The following is a 10,197-nucleotide window of genomic DNA, read 5'->3' as shown; positions in this document are numbered from 1 at the left end:
AAAAGTCTAGAGGAGTTCCGAAGCATTCAAAGGGGGATAATTAATGTTAAAACAGCGGGAAATTCTGCACTTGGCTATTGAAATTGAAATTTATATCGAATATATTTGAGAAGACAGAAAGCACTGAATCATTACTTATACGTTAGCATGATTAAGTTGTTATGTAAACATCACAACCAAGAAAATGACAAAAGGTTTTACACTAGGTAACTTGACTGTCACTGTCAGAATGAAGCAGATTAACAAGACTAATTTTAAAAGTAAAGTTTATGAAATTGTTGTTTATAACCTTGTAAACGCCCAGTGGCAAATATTTCATGAATATTCATATACAGATACAATCTCTTTTCTTGATTCTGTGTCTGTTCGCCACAGGCTCTTGTTTCTATCCATTGGAAGAACCACTATCAACGTATATTTACACGTTGATAGTGGTTCTTCCAATGGATAGAAACAAGTGCCTGTGCTGTTCGCTCCTTGAAGTCCTTCATAGGATTGCCGCCGTGTATATGTAAGAAAATATGGTTTCACTTATAAATAGTTACATGTGGCCTAATATCCCTAATATTTTTCATTGGCAATGATTGGTGAAAATAAACACTCAAATGAATTACAGTGAATTTACAGTCATATCGTCTACACAATCCCTAACAATATTCAGCAGGTCTGAAATATTGTGTGAATGTTCTCTATGAAACTAATTTCAAATTACAACATTATGGGCATTAAATATTTCAGAAAGAAATGATGAAATTGATCACAATGAAGGCACCTAATACACCTAATCACTATTTATTCCATTCTGGATAAGTTCTCAAATTACACAACTTTTTCATCCAGTTGAAGCTATCTGGGACCCTGTTTAAACAATTCACCATGCATGATACTTTTTAATGAGACCTGTTTAAACTACATGTACCATAAATACTTCAAAGAAAATATTTTTTTACTTCAATTTTAATTTTGAAAAAGTGGATCATACTCTATCAAAGTTTCTTGATAATTGATTTCTAAAATTTTTCCTCCCTTAGCTGACTACTGATGACCTCTACCAAAATAATAAGAATTTCAGTTTGAAAATCCAAACTTTTCTTAGAAGTAAACTATTATGCATTTATGGCTGATTTTGGCAGACAGTATAAACACAAAATGTTTTCTTTTGTAAATTTTCTGACATCACATTATTGTATAAAATCAAATTAAAACAAGCAAACTCATTTACACTTTATTTCTCAGCTGCGCATTAAAGATATATTTTTTTCATTTCCTACAATATTTTCAGCTGGAACTATAAAAAATTATATTTACTTTTGAAAAGACGTTGCAACAATAGTTAAAGTATTTTGAATTTCAGCTGGATGAAAGAAAGATAACTCCACTCTAAAAAATGCAAGCAAAGTGGGATGTGCTATTTTGGTAAGTTTATTTTCAAATGTCCCAAAGATTGTTTACAGTAGAATTCCTACAAGAGCCAAATCTGGAAAATTGTTTGACAAGCAAATTTAACAAAATATCACTGCATTCATTTGAGAATATATCTTTAAAAGGGCTATGTTGGCTATTTAATACTGTTACTTCAGACTCTTCTGATAGAAGGAAATGAAACAACAAGTTAACCAATAGAAATATTGAAATAGATTGAAGCACCCCTAATCTAGCCCTGTGTAATTAGTTATTGGTACTGGACTACAGCTAAGTTTTACCAAAACAGTTTGAATATATATATATATGGGTATTTGCTATTTTGTTCTTATCATGCAGTATTTGAAACAAAAGCAAATAATTGTCAAATGTTCAAATTATGGTTAGATTGTAGCCAAATAATCTGTTTTGGATGTTAGCATGTTTATGCTTTGAACTGTTAACATTTAGATGAATATGCCAGTTTTGTATGAGGCAAAGCTCATGATCATTTCATTATTTACCTTGAAAGTAGCTCATGAAATATTTGTGTGTAGACATTTGAGTATGATATGTAAAATATTATTAAAGATTACCATCTGGATTTCAAACATTGACCATACTTGACATAAAAAAATCCTTTACTAGCTGTGAAATCTAAATCTCTAACAATGGTACCTAATTTGCAATAGACAAACAATTACAATGGCAACAACACCCACAGATAACATTCTTGACAGACACATTAATATATTATAATATTTAACTTTAACTAGTTTTGTGTTGTACATAATTTATATTTTAACAGGAAATACCAAAAATATTGGACATTACAACAGTCGGCACCAACCACCAATACAAGACTCATAAAATAGATGTCAATTACAACAGACACAAAGAACAAGAACCAGAAATAGTCCAGGTAACTTGATTTAAGGTACATTTTTGTACAAAATAATGTGGTGTAAAACCATCTTTACCTGTGTAGCACCATCTCCCTCTTTACCTATCTAAATCATATATTTCTTAAAAGTAAAACACATAAATTCAACCTGCACACCACAGTCACTGTATACTGCAATTTAATTGTACCAAAAAAATAGGTTGTTGACTCATACTCTTTATTATATTTTTGATTTTAGATTTTTATGCAGTTAAGCTGCATTATGCGATCACCCTAGATTTGGGTTCTACCCAATAAATGCTGAAATACTTGCCATTGTTATTATCTAGCTCGCTACTATGTTATATATAACTAATTGAACACTTTTTTAATACTTTTTATTCTGGATTACAAAAAATATGACCAGCAAAACCTTAAATGATCGTCGATTTATCCAAAAGTTTTGAAGTTACACATAGGAAGTAGTGCTTATTAAGAATCCTTTTGTAGTTCATTATGACTTGTGCTTTTAGCTAAGATGTCAAAGAACAATTGTAAGAAATATTTAATCGCCGAAAATCTCTTAAGACAAGTAGTTTAGATTTCCCAAATGGCAAAAGTCGTAGGGATATTGTTTGTCATCAATACGTAGTACAACTACGTCAGTAGTCTATTAGATAATAAGTTCAACTGTTCATGCTGTTGGCGGCAATTTCAAATTAGAAAAACAAATTTTCGTAGCTTTTCAATTTGGAGGCAGGTGTGGTCCGAGGTCAGCGACCATCCACTTTTGCAAGCGGAATTTCGACTAGGATAGTTGGTTTCTAGCTACGTCCGACGAAGTCACCTTCCACTTGAAAGAAAATAAGAAATTACTTTGCAAACCTTCCATGCAAGTCACCAAAATCTCCAATTAAACGAGCTATAAACTTATTTTTATCATTATTATTCATGACAGCGATGTTCATTTTGTCCAACCGCTAGCTTTATACAGAAAATTGCCGACAATAATTGTATAAATTCGAGTAAAATCGTATCTGATTGACAAAAACAACATTGTAAACACATAACATAGCGGCCGTGAAGACAAAATTTTACAATATCGGATCCGATTCCGGAAGCAGATAAGGATAATTCCGGGTTTGGCGATCAATTACAAAATAAATCAAAGCAGGTGAAAAAATAAATCTATGCATGGTAAATGAATATAAACACTAGAATTGTAAACCAAAAGATATATGTGAAAGAAAAAAAAAGCAGAAAAATATTTTATACAGAAACTCAAAATTACTTTTTGACAAATTTTAATTTAAAAATCCAATACAACGTGACAGCTGGGAACAGTATATCTAATAATATACATGTTCATGGTCACAGTCTAAATTTTCTTTATCAGTGATAAATGATGATAATGCATGTGAGATGCTTTTAAAGTGTAAACATACTACTGCAATTTCGAAGGGTTATTTGTTTTTCTCAATTTTGAAGGGTCAATTAAAGTAGCTGAAAGTTTCTTTCTTTATTTTCACAAATAATGCAACTATATTATATATACCTAAATGTAAGTAAATCATATGATATATAGGTGGCATTCTTTGGGCCACTCTACCCCCTCCTGTTTGATAACTTGGAAACGGTCGAGCTCCCCACCCCTAAACCATATGAGGGGCAGATCCAGGATTTTAGGTTAGGAGGGGCGCAAACTTAAATTTTCACCCAGCAGAGCGAGGCTAAAAAAAATTTGAGGTAAAATTATCGGAATATTCTTTATTAAGCTGAGAACAACCCATGCTTTGCAAATTTAAGGGGGGTGCAAGCCTGCAACCAGCCCCCCCCCCCCCGCCTAAATCCGCCCCTGCATATATTCAAGTATAGGACAATATAATAAATAAAATGAAATATAGGGGGAGTCCCTGGAGTTACCCCAACCCCTCCTGTTTGAGAACTTGGAAACGGTCGAGATCCACACCCCTTATAAACCATATATATTCATGTTTGTTGACAATATGAAAAATCAAATGAAACATAGGAAGAGTCGCTGGGGGTCACCCCACCCTTCCTGTTATACAATTTAAAAATGGTCCAGATCCCCACCCCTAAACCATAATATTCATGTATGGGACAATATAACAAATCAGATGAAATATAGGGAGAGTCCCTTGGGTCACCCCACCCCTCCTGTTTGAGAATTTGAAACCCGTTGAGATCGCCACCCCTGAACCATATATTCATGTACGGGACAATATAACAATTCAAATGAAAGATAGGGGGAGTCCCTGAGGTCACTGTACACCCTTCTGTTTGAGAACTTGGAAATGGTCAAGATCCTTACCCCTAAACCATATATACTCATGTATAGGACAATATAACAAATCAAATAAAATATAGGGGAAGTCCCTGTGGTCACCCCAACCCTCCTGTTTGAGAACTTGGAAACGGTTGAGATCCCCACACCAAAACAATATATATTCATGTATGGGCCAATATAACTAATTAGATGAAATATAGGTGGAGTCCCTGGGGTCACCCTACCCCTTCTGTTTGAGAACTTGGAAACCAATGAGATCCCCACCCCTAAACCATATATATTCATGTATGGGACAATATAACAAATAAAATGAAATGTAGGGGAAGTCCCTAGGGTCACCATACCCTCAGTGGCGGATCCAGAAATTTTCATAAGTGGGGGCCCGCTGACTGACCTAAGAGGGGCCCGCTCCAGTCACGCTTCAGTGATTCCCTATATATGCAACCAATTCTTTTCCCAAAAAGGGGGGGCCGGGCCCCCTGCTCCCCCTAAATCCTCTGCCTACCCCTACCTGTTTGAGAACTTGAAAACCGTTGAGATCCCCACCCCTAAATTATATATATATATTCATATGTATGGGACAAAATTACAAATCATTTACATTTACTATGGGCAGGTCAGTAAGACCTGACCTTTGATCCCTGTTGTAGTGAACATTTGTCTGATTGGTGTCTCATAACTTTTGTACTATAGAACACAAACTCAGTTTTCTTTCCAGGGAAACCAGTCCATTCATACTATTACATGTTCATACTAAGTCAACTTGAACTTCTAGCAGTCAAATAAAACCAAGGTTAACTACCAAGTAGAACAACTGCAATCATTGGGAACTTGTACCACTGCAGACTCACCATAAAAAAATATACATTGATATATGCATTGCTTTTGAAACCTTGATAACATATAAATTATTTGCCTTAATAAATAAATCATTAGATAAACATGAATGTATTATATATGAATTTTTAATGTTGAGGCAACATTGCCACAGTTTTCATAATTACGGTTGCCTTGGTTTTTGGTTAACTGCCTTCAGCGCTTGCAGCGCTTTGATTTGATGTTTTAACACTATTTTTATGCACCATTTTGGGCTATTTTGTTGGGTCAGCTGAAATTGGTGGAGGAAGCCAGATGCCAGAGAAAACCACCAACCTTTTATAGAAAAACTGGCAATCCTAGTCAATTAAGATTGGAGTCGAAACGAGCGGAGTTCGTACTCACAACTTCAGTGTTGACTGGATTGTGATTACAGTCATACAGTAGAGTAGTAACTACTGAGACACTCGGCCACCGAGGCCCATTATTATAATTTTAAAAAAAAGCATAGTAAAATCTTCATTCTGGCATTTTGTGTAAGAAAATTTTATGTCTTAAAAAAAATATACTGATGATCCACCTTGTAAGAAATTACTGTCCATATTATAGTTTTATAATCTGTAACATCCTTGCAGACAAAGGGCAGACACTGAAGAGTTTTGCAAGAAAGATATTTTTCTTCTTCGATTTTCCACAAGTACGAGTAACAAATTACTATACGGGTTCTTCTGTTTTTGATTGCCTATATCTATTTACTAATTTAGATAGGGTAATTTACAGTAATTAAAAAATACTACTCCCAACAATAATAAGGATGGGTTATTTGATTGAGGGTACTTACTATTCATGGGAAGGGGAAATTATTTTTGATAAGAATAAAAGTGCAGAACCGATAAACAAACAGCTGCATCCAGTTAACATTGTAAAGGTGTTAATTACAAGAAATTGATTAGTAAGCTGTTGCACTTTGATTACCTCGTCGATAAAATGTATCGTTATTGGAGATAATATTGTTAATAATTCTTAAAGATTGTAAAGAACAAAAGTGCAAATTTGTAATCAATAATCGTAATAATACATGTTACATTGTTTAATATACAGTAAAACTTCTTAAGACTGATTAAATAATTGACTTGAAAATGGAAACTATCTTTAACCCTTATTTTTGGTTTTTGGTTTTAAAGGAACAAAAGAAGACTGAAGACACAAAGTATCAAAAGATGTTAGAGGTCAATGTACTGTCTTCAACAAAAGACAGATCATGAGGTGTCTATACAATCCAGGGGTTACAAGATTCTTTATTGTACATCTACAATGATAAGTTATTGCTGCTGTGCAAAGTATAGTTATCTTGCAACATCCAACTTGATGTTAGTTTCCATTATACAATAGAAGAAAATTGTGCTGTAATTGTTGTTACCAGTATTCTTTAAGTCAATATTTTGGGCCTACTTCGATTCGTCCAACTCTGGTTGACTCGAGTTAAAAGATTGGTGATAATGTGCATGTGTGCAACCATTCAGAATCAAAGTCAAAATTCTTCCATTGAGTTGACTATTATAAGGGAAGTGAAAAAATTGTTTCTGCTGAGCATTAAAATTAAAAAAAAATACATTGTGTTCTTCAATGATCTACATATATTTTAAAGAGTAACATTATGATATTGCTAACCATTTATAAGTATCAAGTTGTTTTATATTTATATCTGAACAGAAATTTTGCTGCATCATGAACAAAGAACTTACCGGTATGACGAATTACAAGAGAAATAGGCAGAAGTATTTCAGAGGGACATATAGCTATAACGTAATATAATAAAAGTGGTATATTATGGTAAGTAGTATGATATAAAAAATAATAAACAATCTAGATGAAATTCAGAAAATTATTTGAAGAGTGATAATTTAAGATAATGTTTCAGAAAAGCCTAAATATGAAGGTATAGAAATATACGTAGTGATTAATAATGCAAGTTGGAACAGTATTGCCTCCTTTCCTGGAGGAAGTTGGAGATATGTGAAGAACTACAGTATTGGTTTTGATCATTTCAAAATGGTGTACAGTGCCCTATAGGTTCTTTGCATTGCAGTCTTTTGATCACTGAAGCTCTTTTTGACAATTGTATCACATTTCCTTATTTATATTGTTGTTCTGATGGCACGGCTGACATCAATAACATGGGTAATGCTACTAAATAATGTTAATTAGATAACATCAGTTGAAATGGAAAGTTACAAATAAACTATTGTAGAGTTAAAGAGGGTCTTGAATAGCTTTTTCTGTAACTGTTGTTTTTCTCCTAGAAACCAGGAAAATTGACATTGGAAATGGTGAATGTGTCAAAGAGACAACAACCCCGACAAAAAAGCAGAAAACAGACAAAGGCCAACACAGCGAGACAAAACATATAATAAACTAAAATTAAAAATCATACAAATGTTAAATGTCTTTCTTTTTGTCTATACCACAGTGCTCAGTTGCTCAGTTATTCTTGTAGACGTCTTTAAAATGTGAGAAAAAATTATGAGTGACATCACCATGATCACAATATAAGTCAATAATATTTGGTAGTCAGTTGTATTAGCATTTGCACATCACATTCCCATTAAGATTTTAGGCCTACCTGGTCAGTCAATATCTATTCACATTATAACTTTTACATTGTTTACATGTTAAAGTGTTGAATTTTAATTTTTCAACATTTGCAATATGCTATCACAATTGCACACAAGGGAGACATTTTATTCTAGATGTCATCAGTTTATTTTAATATTTCATGATTTAGATTCACTACAAATTGAAAGTTAATGAGGTGATCAATGATAAATCAGTATATTATATTTCATTGATGACAAAAAAGGGTTGTAAACTTTACTATATTTGGGTGTGATGTAATTAATTCCATATCTGAGACTTTTGCTCAAGTAGGAAATTGTTAAGAATAAAGAGACTGCAAAGTTTCCAACCATCAAACCAGAAAACTCAAGTTGTATGTCTAATAAAATTATTAACGTCTTCTAATCCTACAAATATAATTCAGCACATGCTAAATGTTATGAAACAACAGAATGCTTTTTACCACAAAACACAGATCAAGTACAAATTCTGGTAGCATCGCTTTTAAAGTTCTTGTGTCTTGTCCCTTTATAATGTTATATGCAATCTGCCATAAACTGTCATTTACAATGGTATCTCATCTCCTTATTAATATTCTTGTTGAAATGGGAGGTCTGACATCAATAACATGGGAAATGCGACTTAAAAATGTAAATGCCATAAAATCAGTTGAAATGGAAAGTTAGAAACACACTTTGAGAGGATTAAAGAGTCTTGGAATAGATTCTTTTATGCCCCACGGCCACCTAGGATGGTCTGTGCCTCTGTTTTTCAGTTCGTCTGTCCATGTGTCCTGCTTCAAGTTAAAGATTTTGGTCAAATGTAGTTTTTGATTAAGTTGAAGTCCAATCAACTTGAAACTTACAACACATGTTCCCTATGATATGATCTTTCTAATGTTAATGCCAAATTAGAGTTTTGACCCAAATTTCACGGTCCTATGAACAAAGAAAATGATAGTGTGTGTGGGGAATCCATGTATTATGGACACATTCTTGTTTTGTAACTGTTTAGTTTCTCCTAGATACCAGTTACTATTGTCCTTCCTTTGTCTATACCATTGTGCTTAGTTGCTCCATGATTCTTGTAGACGTCTTTGAGTGACATAATGTAAGTCAATGATATTTGGTAGTCAGTTGTGTTAGTCATTTGCACATCACATTCCCATGAAGATTTTAGGCCTACCTGGTCAGTCAATATCTATTCACATTATAACTTTTACATTGTTTACATGTTAAAGTGTTGAATTTTAATTTTTCAACATTTGCAATATGCTATCACAATTGCACACAAGGGAGACATTTTCTTCTAGATGTCATCAGTTTATTTTAATATTTCATCATTAAGATTCACTACAAATTGAACGTTAATGAGGTGATCAATGATAAATCAGTATATTATATTTCATTGATGACAAAAAAGGGTTATAAATATTGTAAACTTTCCAACCATCAAACCAGAAAACTGAAGTTGTAGGTCTAATAAAATTTACTACATGTGGGTATGATGTAATTTAATCCATATCCTAGACTTCTGTCATAGGCGGATCCAGGGGGGGGGGGCCTGGGGGGCCCGGGCCCCCCTTTCGTGGGAAAAATTTGGTTGATTATATAGGGAATCACTGAAGCATGACTGGAGCGGGCCCCCCTTAGGTCAGTCAGCGCCCCCCCCCCCCCCTTAGGAAAAGTTCTGGATCCGCCACTGTCTGTTCAAGCAGGACATTGTAAATAATTATAAATATTGCAAACTTTTCAACCATCAAACCAGAAAACTGAAGTTGTAGGTCTAATAAAATCATTAACTTCTTGTTATCCTACAAATCTATTCAGCACATGCTAAATGTTATGAAACATACAGAATGCTTATTACTACAAAACTCAGATCAAGTACAAATTTTGGTAGCATCACTTTTATAGTTCTTCAGTTATGTCACTTTATAATGTTATATGCAACCTGGGCATAATTTTTGTCCCATGGACACATGTCACATTTATTTCTAGGAACTATGCTACTGTTAACTAAAAATTTTGGCCATGTATACTACTGTACCAGTTGCAAAGGTTTAGTTGAGAATATTATTAACTTTATTCACTGACAAAAATAGCATCACAAACATAATTATAATCCAACACAAATTTCTTTAAACGTATTACCAATGATAAAAAAAAATATA

The 10,197-nt window shown here is 33.5% G+C and overlaps 1 long non-coding RNA gene across 1 annotated transcript; it reads left to right on the top strand.

Annotated features, from left to right (window-relative positions):
* The first annotated feature begins 21 nt into the window (after nt 1-21).
* Nucleotides 22-6,109, top strand: LOC143071944 (uncharacterized). Its single transcript, XR_012976999.1, has 4 exons — nt 22-206; nt 1,355-1,416; nt 2,210-2,323; nt 6,044-6,109. It is a non-coding gene; the product is annotated as an uncharacterized LOC143071944 (long non-coding RNA).
* Nucleotides 6,110-10,197: the final 4,088 nt, after the last annotated feature.

This window comes from Mytilus galloprovincialis, chromosome 1 (genome assembly GCF_965363235.1).
Source record: "Mytilus galloprovincialis chromosome 1, xbMytGall1.hap1.1, whole genome shotgun sequence".
Taxonomy (NCBI): Eukaryota; Metazoa; Mollusca; class Bivalvia; order Mytilida; family Mytilidae; genus Mytilus; species Mytilus galloprovincialis.
The sequence above is the reverse complement of the archived record's forward strand: the minus strand, read 5'-3'. Positions and strand labels throughout refer to the sequence as shown.